The sequence below is a fragment of the Motacilla alba genome, chromosome 14, assembly GCF_015832195.1.
Source record: "Motacilla alba alba isolate MOTALB_02 chromosome 14, Motacilla_alba_V1.0_pri, whole genome shotgun sequence".
Taxonomy (NCBI): domain Eukaryota; kingdom Metazoa; phylum Chordata; class Aves; order Passeriformes; family Motacillidae; genus Motacilla; species Motacilla alba.
This window is the reverse complement of record NC_052029.1, coordinates 11,958,899-11,974,721: the sequence shown is the minus strand read 5'-3', so window position 1 is coordinate 11,974,721 and position 15,823 is coordinate 11,958,899. Positions and strand designations below refer to the sequence as shown.

Below are 15,823 nucleotides of genomic sequence, written 5' to 3'. Positions count from 1 at the left end.
AGGAAGAGGGGCAGTACATTTTAGTTTGGAATTGCAGGCTTTATTTAATATCAGGGTTCTGAAAACTGGAGGTGGGGAAGGGGGAGTGGAGTTTAATGAATAAAAGCAGATCATGTCCATCTTTCTGCCCATGCAGAACAAAACTGTGGACAGGGACACGAAGTATGAAAGCAGCTGACCTTTGTTCATGTTGAGAAATAAGCAGTTTGCTGAAAAATGCACTGAACTATTAAGAAGAGCTTATCTGTCAGTGCTGATAAGACCAAAATATGATTTGTATCGTTGGAGAAGCTTTTCTGAGTGCTTTTGGTGCAGGTTATCTTGATGGTGTTTTGAGAATGACTCACTCCTGGTTAGTGCTTAACCTCATCAGTGCCTAGAGCACAGATTCCTGCTTCTGAGGGAGCTGGGAAGGGGCTGCTTTAATCATCTCTCTTGGTTTGTCATCAGTGCAGTGAGGAGTTCTGTGCTGGATTGGCCAGGAAAGTTCTAATTTTCGGTTTTAATTGTACCTAACAGCCAGCATAGCAAAATCAACTTGGGCAGGAGGAAATTGGAAATGTATGAACATTACAGTACTTCAGTTTTTTAGCATTGTTAAAGTGCTCCTGCTCTGACAAGCTTGCTTACGTGCCCTGTGAAGATATTATGTAAGCTTTGTCCTGGAGCTCCAATCTGTCCTCCCTTGGGACTGCTTTTCCAGTGAATATTTTTGATGAAAGCTTATCTTTACCTGGGTTATATTCTCTTTTCTCACAAGCTACTTTATTGAAGGGAGTATTCTTGCAAATATACCTTTGTCCATGCGTTGCTTGGAGAGAGAAAAAATTCATGTGGCTTGGAGTTGCAAAAGCACAGCACAATATTTTCAAACATTTCTTAAAGGGCACAGTGAACTTGAAATGTTAGTGAGTTAAAAGATTAATGTGATAAGTGCCTCAAGGTTCTCTTGAACTAGCTGTGATTATGTAAGTGTTGTTTGTTATTTTAAAATAACTCATAGCATGGAAATTAGCATAGTGGATTGGATTATTTACTCATCCATTTCTGGTCAGTGTCAGTGCTATCTTGGGCTAGATAGAAAAATCCAGAGTAACGTGCAAGACCTGAAGCAGATTTTTTTTTTTTAGAAAGTTTAACTCTCATCTATAAATTTTAAATAAGCATAAAGATTTTTACTTGGTGCCCTCCATCCTTTTTAAAAAGTAAAGACTCTTGCAGTTTGGAGCTATTATGTGTTGTGTGCATAGAGTAAATAGAAAAATATTTTGCTTTCAGCTATAATCTTTCTTATTTGAAACAATATTCAACAAAGTTGGAAGGTATTAGAAGTGAGCTTCCTAAATTGTTGCAGTTTCTGTAAATGATGCCTTTTTGTGTTTGAGACAAAATAAGAAGTGTTTTTTGTCTTAACCTATAAAACCCACAGCCTGAAGTGAGCTGCCTTAATGAGAGCAAACACTGCATTGGGCTGGCAAGAGCACTGGGGCTGGGATAATTGGAAAGATTCCCATTCTAGAAGCAAAGAGGGGAGGTGTTGAGGGCTGAGTGGGTCCCTGTGTTTAGTGAACACCCAGAATCAGTGCTTGGGGGTTGTTTGCAAAGTGCTGACCTGCATACCTGAAATAAGAGCTCAGGGCTCCTGCTTTCAAATGCAGGTCAAAGTGGGGTTAGAGCAGCTTGTAGGAAATGGAGCCAGGCCTGCTCAGCAGAAAGGAGATAAAACATGCCAACTCTCCCACTTTGCCAAGGCAGGTAAGAGGTGAAGGTGCATGGCATCTTCTCTCCCTCCTTTCCACTCATGTAAAATTCTAGGAGTGCATTGGCAAAGCAAATTTTTTCAAATAGATGTCCTGCACATATTTTGGTCATCACCTTGCAGCAAAATGTTTTTTTTCTAATGAAGTCATGTCCTGCAGAATGGTGTTTTTGTAAGAGCATGATCCATTTTGAACAGTGTGACAGAAACCTCTGCAGCAGTGAAGCTGCTCTCAACTTTTGTTGCCTCTTGCTATATAAGCAGAACAGATCTGTCACAGAGCCCAAACTTCCCACTCAGGCAGAGTTTTGTCTTTTCTAGAAATGTATTGATTCACATTTCGAGCATCTCTTCTCTGCTTTTTTAGTACCTCTTGGACTCAGTCCTTACTCACTCCCTTTCTCTGCATTATTCTCAACTCTCTTGTCAGCAGAGTTAACAATTTCTGTGTCTCTGCAGGGAGTAATGGGCAGCTATTGCAAGAACCATTTGCTGGCACAAGTTGTTCTTGTTGTAATTGCTTTTGAATTCTTATTACTTGTTTAAACTGTCTTCCAGAGACACTCTGATATGAGCAGTGTAGTAAAAGGGAAGATAAATCTTTTGGGTAGGAAGAAATATGAAATTCTGGATTTACTTGAGTTATTCCCTGCTGACCAAGTTGATTTATTTTCTGTTTTAATGAAGCAGTCATCCTCTTGCTGTGATACACATCAAGCTCTTCAGTGATGGCTTGAAATCCTGCTAACTTTTCTAAGGAGGGCAGAAATGGGGTGTCTGGCTTTGACTGAGAATGTGTTCAGTATCTGCATCCTCAGTTAAAGAAGTCAGCTTTAACTGGGACAGCTTTTGGGAATACTTCACAGCTCTGCTCTTGGCTCCATTAGAAGAAGATGCTTTAACCTAGTTATGAGTTTTTTGTACTCAGTTTGCTACTGTGTTTGCAAATGACATTTGACTTGGTGCTCTTTGTACTCCCAGAGATAAAGCTCTGTGGCTTCAGGTGGTTTTCTGCAAATGCAGCAGCCAAGGTTGATGGCATCAAGCCTATTTTGTGACAAGCCTTTCATTTAAGCTTGATGGTTTCCAGTGTGACTTTGGCAAAGGCGTCACCTGCCTTCTGGAGAGCTGGCCCACTTGTCAAGGTCACACAACACCTTTTGGCTCACCTGTCTGCAAGTACCTGGCAAGGGGAAATGCAATTGGCACTTTGTAATAAGTGATGTATTTGCAAGTCTGGTAGAGAGGAAGAGTGAAAAAATGCTCTGAATTTTTTTTTTTTTTTCCTAATTGAATAGACAAAGGTCTTGTAAATGCACATGCTCCTGCCTGGATGGCTTGTGACAGCTGCTAAAGATAAACATGCTCTTTCTCAATGTCATTTGAGTGTAGTTAGATTGTTAAAATAGCTTTTTCTGTTCCAGAAATATCTGTCTGGTTTTTGTATTCTGTTCTTTTCAGTGGTGGTGCGTCCAGGTCAGCAGATTTTCACAGATGTGTAGAATACCAGGTTGGAAGGCACCTCGAGGTTCAGTCTTTCCTGACAAAAGCCTGGTCTGGACAAGATGGCCCAGCACTGGGTCCAGCTCAACCTTAAAAGTGTCCAGTGTTGGAGAAAGGTTTAGGTAAACCCTTAACCAATATACATCATGAGAACTTAAACCAGAATATCTGAATCTACACCACAGTTGAGTGTTTACCAGAAGTGACTTCCATACTCTGCTACCCCTGAGCTGTTAATAATTGTCAGAGACATCTGATATACAATGTTAAAAGAAGTGCATTTTTGTGTCTAAAGTTGTATGGGCTACAAAATAAGTATTTGGCCCTTCAGAATTCCAGCATCAGAACGACAGTTACCAAAGTTTTAGCATCTCTATCAATCTGTGTTTTTTGTCAGGGAGAATGGGATGCTTTTGGTATTAAGTTGGGATTCAGTTCTATGGTGTGACTAAATCATTACATGGAATTTGATGGAACCATATCTGGCAAGAATCTTGCTGACAGCCTCAAGTTTGTACATGGGTATTTATAGTTTAAAGGAGCTGTCTCTCACTAGGTTGTTTCTTATAATTTTCTGTGCTTAGTAATTTGCAATTGTTAGGTTTGTATATGCTGTCCCCTGCATTTTCCCTCCTTGCTGTGCCAGGGGAGTGGGGACTTAGCTGAAACAAGAAGGAAATAACCACCTTCTCCTCCTCCACACACTGCTGCGTTTGTCAGAGGCAGCTCAAGGGCTCAGGTTGTCCTGCTGTTGCGGAGGAGCTGCAATTCTCTTCTGTCTGAACAATAAGCTTTGTATCTGTTTGTACAGTAATGAACTGCTTTTGTTTCCTTCAGGAACCTGCTCTGCTGTCTGGAGCGTTTCCATTTACAGACAACCCTTGCCAAATTAATTTTATTTAATTATCTCCCGGGGCTAAGCTTGAATACATTTTGTGTTAAATTCACCGTTTCTCCCTCTTCTGAACGAAATGGACTTAATATCCTTGTTAAAATCTGATTAAAACTAAAATTGAGTTTTTTGAAGTCTGATTATCCCATGAAATGGAATTTTTAAACCTAATTATGAATGGATTTGCATACATTCTTAGCGCCATTGAAAAGAAAGTTGAAATAAATTTATTAATGAAATCTTCCTCTGCTGTCTCTTTGGGCCATGGTGATTGCTGGAGAGTGAGGGAGAAGGAAGGCAGGCGAGAATGAAAACTCCCCCTCTTTTGAAATATACCCTCTCCCCTCCCAATTAATTCCAGAGCTGTTTTGACCCTGTCTCATTTTTATTCCTCCCTGCCACACAGCCCAATTTAGGTAATTGACGGCCTTTCAGAGGGTAACTACACAGTTGAGCTGGTTTCATGTATTTAAAGCCTTTGTGCTTTCTGAAGGGAGGATGTAGTGGGCAACTTTTGTTTCCACTATTATGTTTTTTCTCTCTTTCCTGAGGTAGCCCTGACACCTAATCAATAGGCAGCTCTGGTTTCTGCTTTCTGAGGAGCTGTATATTGGAGTGTTTGTTTTAAACCTGCTGAAAAATGGATAGTTTGACAGACTCTGGTGAATGTGCACATGAAAATTGGGGTTGTTTATGTAGTTCCCTGGGTTTGCAACAAAAAGATTTCTTTGTAGGATAGATTTGAATCTCTCAGTACAGTAATTGTGCCCATCACTTCAGGATTTTGCCAGTCTTCTCTGGGGAAAGGTGTGCCAGTGCAGGATGTGTCTGCTTGTCTGACTTGGTGCAGAGGGCAGCAGGATGCCTGTGCAGGGAGGTGGTTTCATGTGGAGGCTTCTACTTGTTGAACCTTTCTGTGTGTTTCTTGCATTGATTGAAGAGTTCTTCTCCTTACATGAAAGGTACAACTTTTTTATTTTTCAGCCAGTCATCCTCTTACCCAGACTTAAAAAGCTCTTTGCCTGTTTAAGCATTAGTTACAAAAATTTTAACAGTGTCTTCCCTCTGTCATGTGCTATGTGCAGATTTTTTTTCTTCTTGTTAAAAAAAAATATAGGTAAATGTGGTAGAAAAAAGGTCTTGGCAGAAGGAGAGAGGAGAAATCCTGGTCTTGATACATGACTCTGCAAAGAGTAAATGCTCAGCATGTGGCCAAGTGTTCTGTAAGCATTTGCATTTGCAAAGTTGCTTTCAAGTACAGAGGGACTTGTTTTCCATATGCCTTTGTGCTTTCATTTTAATCCTGTCTTTGCACAGGTTTAGTATTAAACACAGTGGTGGTATCAAGTTCTAGAAGAAATGTGGATTTCTGGCACTGTTTCTTTGGGGTGCTTCTGAAGTGGGGAGTTCTAGGAGAGAAGCTGTGGCTCAGCAGAGGAAGGAGAGTTGAGTTAAGATTTGAGAATATTTTTAGCTGGTATGTGCTCAGGTTATAAGCCAGAATGGTTGAAGTAAATTAAAAATTTTCTTGGTGATGTAACAGGAAAACCTGAGAATTCAGACAAGCTTTGGAGGAAAGCAGCTGACTCAGGGAGCTCTGCACCAGTGACTTAAAATTATTTTGTGGTTTAATGGCTGCAGCTTTCATTTGTGCTTTCTGAAACTGTTGTCCAAAGACAGGTTTAGCATCTCAGGTACATAATACTTGCTGTATAAATGGGACTCCCTTGCAGTATCTTCCCAATCAAGTTCCAGTGAAATCTGAGGAGCTGGGAATATCTGATGCACCTTCTCCTCAATGGTGGAGCTGTTGTACAAAGCTGCAGTCACACCAGCAGTGAGCAGAATCTGGAAGCTGAAGATCCCAGAGAAGCCAGGAGGAGATCTCCAGGAGGGTGGATGTTTTGAAGACTTTGGGAAAGCTGTTTGATTCTTTTATTCTTGCCTGGTTGGTTCTGTAGCATCCATGTGCTGAGAAAGGAAAAATAACTGGTTTGTGGGTAGTCCTGTATCATACAGCATGAAGATCAAGGTCTTCAAGGTAAATGTGAATGAAAGGAAGGATGTGAAAGTGGTGTGCAAAAAGGGTGTTTGTTTCTTTTAGCAGAGAGAATAGGAGCTTTCTCTTCTATGGATACATTTCAAACTGTGCCAGTATTTATCATCTGATCTTATTAGTGCCTCCCACAGCAGCTTCAGGCATTGAAAGTGCTCAAAGCTGGATGATATCAGCAAGCCAAGATGATGTCCAAGTGTTTAGGACACCAGTGCAGTCCTTATCTGAATGCCAGTCCCAGGAGCCATGGCAGACACAGGGAAGCCACAACTGCTTTTAGGTGCTCTGACCCCTGTGCTGGATGGAGGTATCTGAGCTGAGTGAGGGCTGTGAGAGCAAGCTGGCAAAAGCAGAAGAGTAATTATTGAAATGCCACTGTTTACATCTGTAATGCAATTATACTTGAGCAGTTCCACTTTCTGTGAACAAGTCTTCAAGTCTGCTTCTATCTCCTCCTGCCATGAATTATTCATTCCTTGTGGGTGAGGGTGATTGGGGTTTGGCTTTCACTGGCCAGTTTATTATACCCACTTAGCTCCAACTGCTTTGGCATGCTCCAAACCTCAGTTATTTTCCCAGCATTTGTTCTTAGCATTCATTATTCTTGATGTTAAAACTTTTGGACTATGTAATTCAGTTCTGGTTTTGGGAGTGAGAGTCTGAGGGGATGGAGAGTGTTGGTTTCTTTCTTTTATTTTCTTTGCAGCAAGCATAGAAAGAGCTTTTTATTTAAATCTGTGCTAATTGCTAAGTCTGAGGGTAACTGTTGTATTATCACCATGTGTCAAAGAACTTGGATGTGAGACACTTTGTACGTGTGGCTTGGGAGCTTTGGATGTTAAGGAAATAAAGCAGAATTTCAAAACGAGGTGGGATTGATGTGCTCTGCCTTTCAGGGAGAGTGGTTCTGAGAATGGCATGTCATAACACAGGGGTGCCACCACCTCTGCAGCAGCAGTGACACTCTGGGTTCTTCTGTTCTGACAACTCGAGTTGTCTGCTTTGTACTGGGACTGCAGCACTCGGGTCTTGCTGTGTGTCATGTTAGTGATGCCTAGAGCTGATGTGCTAATGGGCTTCCATTAAACTTTCCATTTTAAATGTTATTTGTCCTTCACTTTGAATATTAAATTTTTAGAAACTTTCAAAAAAAAAAAAAGTATGAGAGAGAATTACTGCGTTTGTTTAAAGTTCTGAAAGCTTTTTTTAGCCAAACAGTTCAAAGAGCGCATCTCACTAATCAGAGGAATATTTTTGCGTCCCCAGGGTGGTCACAGTGTTTAATTGGAACTCAGGCTTCTTTGAAGTCCTTTTTAATCCTCCTTGAGCTGGGGGAGAGGGTTTGAAGACAGCGCTGTAAATCTGAAATTTCTTTGGTTTATTTACATGTGTCTGGGGACGTGTGTAATTTGTTTTCCTGGATGAAGCCCGTGGGCAGCTGAGTGGGAAATGTGCTTCCTTAAGTGGGGAGGCCTGAGCCAAAGGTGGGGGTTCTGCACAGTGAGCTCACGTGCTTCTGGATTTGTTAAAACCAGGAATTGAGCAACAGGCTCTGAATGGGAAATGAACTCGATGGGAAACGATGTGGTAGCTAAAAATGAGGCAAAAATCTGGGATTTAAACTCCTGTTTTAGGATTAACTGATTAGTATGGCTCACAAAAATGGTGTTGCATACTGATATTTGACTTTTACCAGTTAGGAAACAAAAGATTTAGGGGACAGTGCTTATGATTGATAGCTTTAATCATCTATTAAATCAGTGTAAGGTTTCATTTTTTTTACATTGAACTGGAGATTTTTGGGTGTTCCTAATGGTATTGTAGTCTTTGTGCCTCAGTTTCTAAAACTCAGGCCTTGCTTTGGTCTGGTTTCAAGGGATATCTCGTGTTACCTCACATGTTTCATGCACTTGATGTAACTACCACAGAGCTTCAGTGGCAGCTGATGCCTTTTTGCCATCTTAATACAAATGCCCCGTGGCTGCTAACAGCACAAGCATTTTCCTTAGGCATTGTCTAATTTTGTTGTTCTGCTATTGATTTTCATGATAAATATAATCATTTTTCAGCTGTGTTTTCTGTACTTCAGCAAGGCTTTTAACCTCTTACATTTGCTGGAGCTTGGATGTTTTATGTTCTGCTTCTGGCAGAGGTGAGACATAATCTTTTACTGAATTTGGGTAGTTTTTAATTAATCAAAGCAACAGGCTTAGCCTCAATTTTCTAGCTGAAAGAATAACTTAGAATTCCAGCTGAACATACAAGCAGTATGGTTTTCGTTCTTTCTAAAATTGTTACCATAAATTTACCTGTGACTGGTATTGTATTGATATTAAAAAAAAAACACATTTAAAATCACTTTTACTGTGGCTTAAATTTACAGTTTAAAGTGTCCATTCCTGGCATGAGATTGAATATGTGATTGTAATCAGAAGTAAATAAGAATAATATATGGAATGTCAAATCACTTTATATAAAAGCAGTTGAAAATATGGTCTAGACTCTCCCAAGGATCTGTCTACAGCCATTATTATTATTTCTTCTTGCTCAAGGTTAGGGTTTTTGTGTTACTGCTGGCTAATATTTTCAGCTGATAAGAGTCTGGGTAAACAATGGGATCAATAAAGATGCTGAAAACAATACAAGGACTTAGGTAAATTAATATTCTACAAGGATTATCTGAGACAGGTGTCAAAAGAACAAGACCATCAATTCAGTGCAATCTGTAAAACAGTCAAATGTACATAAATAGTCAGTAGCCAGCCTTGGCTGCTGTAGGAGCTCTCCTGTCAGACAGGAGCCCTGGCTAACTGCAAAAATGATGTCTGTTGGTAACTTCCATGGGGGTAGAAGTTATGCCAGAAGGACATGTTGGATACATGCAAATTATACTTGTTTTTAGGTTTTGGAAGATTTTGTATCTTGTCCCCGTGTCCCACTCCTCCTTCCTTGAGAAGAAGCTGGTGATGTCTGTTTCTAGGCTGGTCTAGGTCTCTCTTCATATGTCTTGAGAGTGACTTTGCAGAATGGAACCAGCAGAGGTTTGGTAAAATTGATATTTTAGCTGTCAGGGTTCTTTCCCAGTTTTGTATAATCCAGGTAATTGGCATGTAATGGTTTTCAGGGTTTCTCCTGACCCACTGTTGAAAGATATATCTGTCTGTTTGGAGTTTGTTTCCAATGAACATATCTTTGTATTTCACTCTGGTTTTCAGATATTAATATTTTTGTTTATTGCTCTTTACAACTATCCAAATGCCTTGAAAATCTAAGGATTCTAACCCACAGGGTTCGAATACATAATTGGTGTTCTGCTGACATTCTGTTCTTTTAATTACTTTGATTTGCCCTCACCTTCCTCCTGAAGTCTCTTGGCTCCCCTGTTCACACTGTCCTCTCAGCCCAACCTCAGGTTGCCAAAATGATTGCTCCAACTCCAGTGACAAATAGAAACTATGGGAAAAACAGCCCCACTTATGACTCCCTAAAAGGAGTTTTTATTCATTTTATGGCATTATTTTTCCCTTCAGCTGTTGCTTTTTTCTCAGGTAAGGTTTGTGATTAGGAAAAACACTTAAAATGTCTTTTGCTGCTGCTGCAGTAAAATGAAACATTACATTATTAAATGTGTTTACATTTTGTGCTTGAAGTCTTAAGGGCAATAGGTACAAAATTGTGTGCCACAATAATTTCCTTTCAACATCGTCATTAATACATAATTACATTCACTTAATTGTGAACTGAGAAAATACATTTGCTTCTCTAATTGTGAAGATTGTGCCGATATCTCTGTTAGCATGAGGGCTGTAACAGTGATTTTTAAAATCCCTTTTGATCATTTCCAACTTCAATACTTCTGTGCTACTGCTGGTGAATACCTGAAAGTTGCTTTAGAAATTTGTGTTTTTTTCTTTCTCTTCAGTGTCTTATCTATTTGGTTTAAGACCTTAAGAACTCTTTATTTTCTTGTATAGGAAAAACACAGGACAAAGAATATTTCACAGCTTTGTAGATACCCTCCCTGTGTCTTGAGATGCGTGTTAAATGCCTTATTGCTGCCTTGTAAATGGTCTCATTTTATGAAGGTCTCTTGATGACTCTGTGAAGTTTTTGTTTCACCATGACCTCTAAAAGCTTTGAATTATGTCATGTGCTTGAGCATGCAGTGGCAAACCCCAAAGGTGAGTATTTTTATCTTCCAGATCAGCAGTCTTGGTGCTGCTGTGTACATTCCCTCTTCCTGATGTCTCTGAAAGCCTTTCACTGCTGAGGTTCCATTCCACTGTGCAACGTGTGTTACCACGTTTCTATGGATTGTTCTATGCTTGCTCTTAAAGCAGTAGTAAGGATGAGAAAGAAGTTTGGACTGTTGAAATGTTTGCCCAATGGTTATTTTTTTTTCTAAAGTAAGATTAATTTTATCTTGTTGAGCCCTGTATCTTTAAAGTAGAAATGAGACTTGAACAATGCGTGGTTATGATGCCGTAACTTTGGGAGGAAAAAAGCTTTCTTCATTAAAATCCAAAGAAGTTATTAACTGGAATCTAAGATAGTTTTCTTCCTTTCTTCCCCTCCCCTCTTCAAATTATAGCTTGATTGGATTAATTGCTAATTTTGCAATTACTTCAAAAGAGACGTATCAATTGTCTTTAGAATTGTCAAGACACTTATAAACACTTCAAATGTTTTCTTGCAAATAAGTTGTTCTTCTGCTTCAAGTGGTTAATGGGGACATTTGCTTTGGTAAAGAGCAATTGGATTTGTTGATTCTATCTGTACACAAATAAGAGTTCTGTAAATGAGGGGAACCTCGGAGGCTGAGATTGCTTATTGCTTTCACTTGCACTTCAGATTTCCTCCATTTACTTTGTACATAAAATATTAAGCAGCCACTTTGTTGGAGAAACAGTCTAAGGTGTACCTTAGTTTTGTGGGTTTGACAGCTCTTAGCACCTTCATTTGAATGAGTAAAGGTTTGTGACTGCTATTCAAAACATTTAATCAAAGTGCTACAAAGCACTAAATGTGTCCTAATTGCCTGGAAACATTGAGCATTTTTTTTTTTTTTGTGACTAATGTGTGTAGGAGATTCCAGACCATGTGCATTAGTTAATGTAGTCAGGAATAGGAAGGGAGGATGTAGGCATGGAGATGTGAACAGACAGGGGGAACTGCCTGGACTGGGGCTTGGAGGGGCTTCTCTGCAGGAGAAGTGCTGTAGTGAAAGTTAACTCTCAGAATTTCCAGGTCTGGACACCTGATTTTAGTGGTAATATTTTCCTGTAGTCTGGTGAAGGTGAGCTGAGGAGTCCTCCCAAGGAGGCAATGCATATTTTGAGGAGAAAGGGAAATTAAGCAATTTGTAGCTTTCCCATAACAAACATGGAGTTGTTATGACCAAATGAAACATAAGGACTTTGTGCTGTATCCCAGAAGTCTATGAACTGTGATTATTATTGATATTTGCTGAATGTTCTTGCAGGGCGAGTCCTTCCAGGAGCTGAGCTGCTTTTGGACTTGGTGAAGCTTCAGAGATAGACAGGAGTCCTGTAAACACGAGCTAGAGGAGTTAAAGCAGTTGAGGAGATCAAATATACAAAGAGGTTGTTTGAGACTCACTTCAAACGTCCAGGAAAAAGACTGTTAGAGGCATTCCATGGCCTTTCTAATCATACAGAAATATTTAAAACAACTAAACTGCCTTTCCAGAAATCTTCTCTTGTTGTCATGTTATTGTTCTGTTTGTTCTTCAGATGCTGTTGTTTTTCTGCCTAGAAAGAAGATTAATTTTTATAAAAGTAGAAAAGGATCTTCTTGTGGAGAGCAGAATTTCAGAATCTTATATTTCCATGTACATAATACAAAAATAAAGGAACAAAATAAATATTTTATACTTCTGGGAGATTACCTTAAAAAAAAAACCCAAACAACAAACCAAAGCCCAGAAAAACCACCTGGAAATGGTTTTTCATAGAAGAGAATTAGGCAGATGTGGACTCCCTTATTTTCTTGACAAATACTTTAATAAGTACATCAGTCTCTGGTCTTTGTCAGTTAATTATATTTAAGTGTAAAACTAAAAGTACTGTGCCAAAAATCTGGTAATGTTCCACTTCAATTTAATATGACTTAGTCGAGACAACCAAACCTGTCATTGTGTATTCTTACTGAGCTGAATCTGTGAAGAGAAATGTTGATTCAGCAGACTTTCAAATATAAGTAATTCTGAGTAATTTAGTGTTACAAATGTGGTATTAGTCTGGTTGTTTGAATCAAATTTAATTAAACAAAGAGCAATGAAGAACTCAGTCCTCCAAACATAGTTGATGAAGTGCCTGTTTTTCTCTTTAGTTTTACTTTTGTCTTGCACTTCCACAGTTAAAATTTAATGTCTGATCTCTAGCTACGATCAAAACTCTTCCTTTGCTGTGCATTTTGAAACATTTTATAGAAGCAATAAGAAGTTGACATTCTGATAAATTATAAATTAAAAATTTTTTTCTTTAACGTTTTCATCTACTTAGAGAGTCTTGGTTTAATGTTACTTCGACAGCTAATTCTCAGTGTGTAACTGTCACAGTTTATACTGAAATGGTAATAGATCCTTAACTAAGAACAGAGTGTTCCTCCAAATCCTGGGAGGTGTCAGTTGAGTGCATTAAAAAAAAGACATAGAAAATATCATCAGCTGTTTTCCTCAAAAGTTTAAAAAGTGTGACTGTGGGCACTAAATGTCATTGTGTGACTTGGTTGGACATCCCATTGAGTTAATTTTTCACTTCATTTGAATGGTTTTATGTTTTCATCATTCTTAAATTGCTCCTTTTCAAATTATCTGTTCTTCAAAGGAAGGCAAAGAGCTTTGGTTACCAGCAGTGTTGTCCCCCTCCTGCCTCACTGTGATGTAAACTGCTGGACTGATTTGCTTGTTTTGGGCAAAAGAAAATCTCATCCAAATTAGACTTAAATTCAAGTGTTTGTTATTATGAATTTTGCTTAAGGAAGAGGGATCTGAGGATGGGAAGGTGGGACAGAGGAAGAACATTCCAGCTTTTAGCTCCTTGTGCCTTAGCCAGGAGAAGGGAACTGAAGGCAGGGGTTTTCTCCTGCATTTTGGAAGCCCCTTTTTCATTTCTTCATATGCACTTTATGATTACAAAGCACATGAATCAGTTTTATAACACAGTGCCCTGAATGGGAGCGTTCTGGTCCCTCTGCAGGTTTGTGCATGGCTGGTGCACACGAGGTGTGGGGTTTTTGGTGGTTCCTCCCTGGGGACGGATGCTGCCTGCAGGTTTGCAGAGCAAACACAGTGGCACTGCTCAGCTTTTCAGAAAGGGACTTCTGGCTCTGTTTGGCTCAGGACAGGGTTTCAAACTTCCCTCAACAAGCCACCGTGATTCCAGTAGGGTAGGAAAGCTGTGTTGCCACAAAGAGCCTCTTAAAGCAGATTCCTTGGCTTTCCAATACTGCTTTTGATATCAACTGTTCCACAGGAAAGGGACAGAGCGTAGCAACAATTATACACATCAACCAAGGCTCTCAAGGGCAGAACATGTTGCTGTGTGTTGGGATGCTGACAAATTTCTCTCTTTGCATGGCATTGTTTGTAGAAACTCGTGCAATGAGTGGCCTGGTTACAGCTGGTTGCTGTTTGCAGTGCTTTGGGACTTGACCAATTCTCTTCAAATTGAAAGCTTTGATTTAATTTTATTGTGCATGCAGTGTCGTTCCTGTGCTTGGATCTGTGGAAATCTGGCTTTTGCCGAACTGCTGATGTGCAGAATAGGGTGTAGACCTTAGAACCAGGCTTTGAAACATCTCAGTTCGGACAGCAGAGTGCATGCAAGGTGTCTTTGGCTCTGATCACCTGATATGGTTTAGTGTTACAGAAAATGAACTTTTCTTTACAGGGGATTAATACCTATGGACTTTGTTACATAGCTGTGCTGCTCCACTTAAAAAAAGTAAAAAAAAAAGCTATTTAATGCCAATAAAACATTGTCCAGAACTGAGTGTAAACCTAAAGCTGCCAATTGCTGGAACTGAGATTGGAAGCTGATTGTTGGTTTGAATGGCTGAACAGATGAGGATGATTGTTTTTTATTGGAAATCGGTCAGGAGCTGTCATTACTAGAAATCTGTGGCTTTTATAGTACTCTCTCATTTTACTACTGGATTAATTTCAGTTCCTGATCTCAGTCCCAATAAATTATGGTATGAATTTCTGAAAAAAAAAAAAGAGAAAAGAAATCAAGGCAGATATACTTTTTTATACATTAAAAAAAGATTCTGTGAAATTATTTCATTGATGCAGGGACCATACACTGGTGTTGAGGGCTGGCACTCAACATGACCAGAGAGCTGCCTGATGCTAACCATGCTTATGATAAATCTGCTGTATTTGGGTGATTTATTAGAAGCTTACAACTGCATTTTTGAGAGCCTTGATGACTTGGCCTTACATTGTACAAAGATTTTTCCTGTGGAAATCATTGTTTCTGCTTACAGCTTCTTTTTGCCAAACAGACTTATGTGTGCCCTGTCCATTTCCCTGGTGTTCCCTCTGATGCCCAGCCATTGGTAGCCCTCAGTAAAGAGCTGGTGAACTGCTCAAGCTAAGGATCCCTTCAGGCTCAGCTACAAAACTTTGAAATGCTATTTGATGCTGCAACACATTTTGAAAATCCAGGTGCATGTTGGCTTAAAACTGGCTTGTCTCTGATAACAGAATTTTATTTTCAGATGTTTTATCCAAGCCATCTCCAGGTTGTGTCTTGGTTTCTTCTCATAATTCCCTTGGCCAGTGAGTGTGACGTCCTGTCCTGAGTGATTCCTTTGCTGCAATCTGTGCCTCTGTTGTCTGATGGGAGAACATTTCCATCTCTTTAACTGTATATTGACTATTAAGACTTGGATGTAACACAAGTGCTGTTAGAGGCCTCAACATTTTCTGCTGAGGAAGGATAAAGGTTTGTAATTCTGGAAGTGAAACGCAGGAATCTTTCAGCTGGGGTTGCCAAAATTGAATCCTATCTGCACCAACTCAGCGTTTAACTAATTTGCACTCAACTGGAAGTGACAGATGATTAAAGAGAAAAAGCAATGCCTTTTTTCTGATGTGAGTAGTTGCCTGAAAAATATTTTCATCAGAGAAAGGGCTTCTCTAGTCCTAGATCCAGTAGGAATCCAGCAATCAAGCTCGAGGCACTTCTCCCTGTTCAGTTTTTGGAGTGGCAGCAGCCTCATTCCAGCCCTGACTTTCAATACTGTAGACTCTGACCAGGCCTGGTTTCATCTGCCAGCAGCAGTGGAACCTTGACTTGCTTTTTGGGCCACATGGTAGATTGTGTGTCTGCAGATTTCACTGCTGCAGCACTGACTCCCCACTTGCTCCCTGTGAAAAGCCCTTTCAAGGTCTGGGTTACTCTTCCCTTTGTGGGTGATGCATCTTGGTGGAACAAAGGGATGTATGTACCCAGTTCATACAGGGGTGAACTGTCCAGCTTCCTTTCCTTTGGGAAGTGTGAAAGAGATACTTCTATTTTAGGGTGGGAAAACCTTTCTGATGGCTCAAGACAAATTTTTATGACTTAGAGAGGCCTCTGAAAGA

General features: G+C 39.8%; 1 protein-coding gene across 3 annotated transcripts in view; it reads left to right on the top strand.

The window, feature by feature from the left end:
* MAD1L1 (mitotic arrest deficient 1 like 1) overlaps nucleotides 1–15,823 on the top strand; it is a 348,651-nt gene that overhangs the window by 19,168 nt on the left and 313,660 nt on the right. The window lies entirely within an intron of this gene.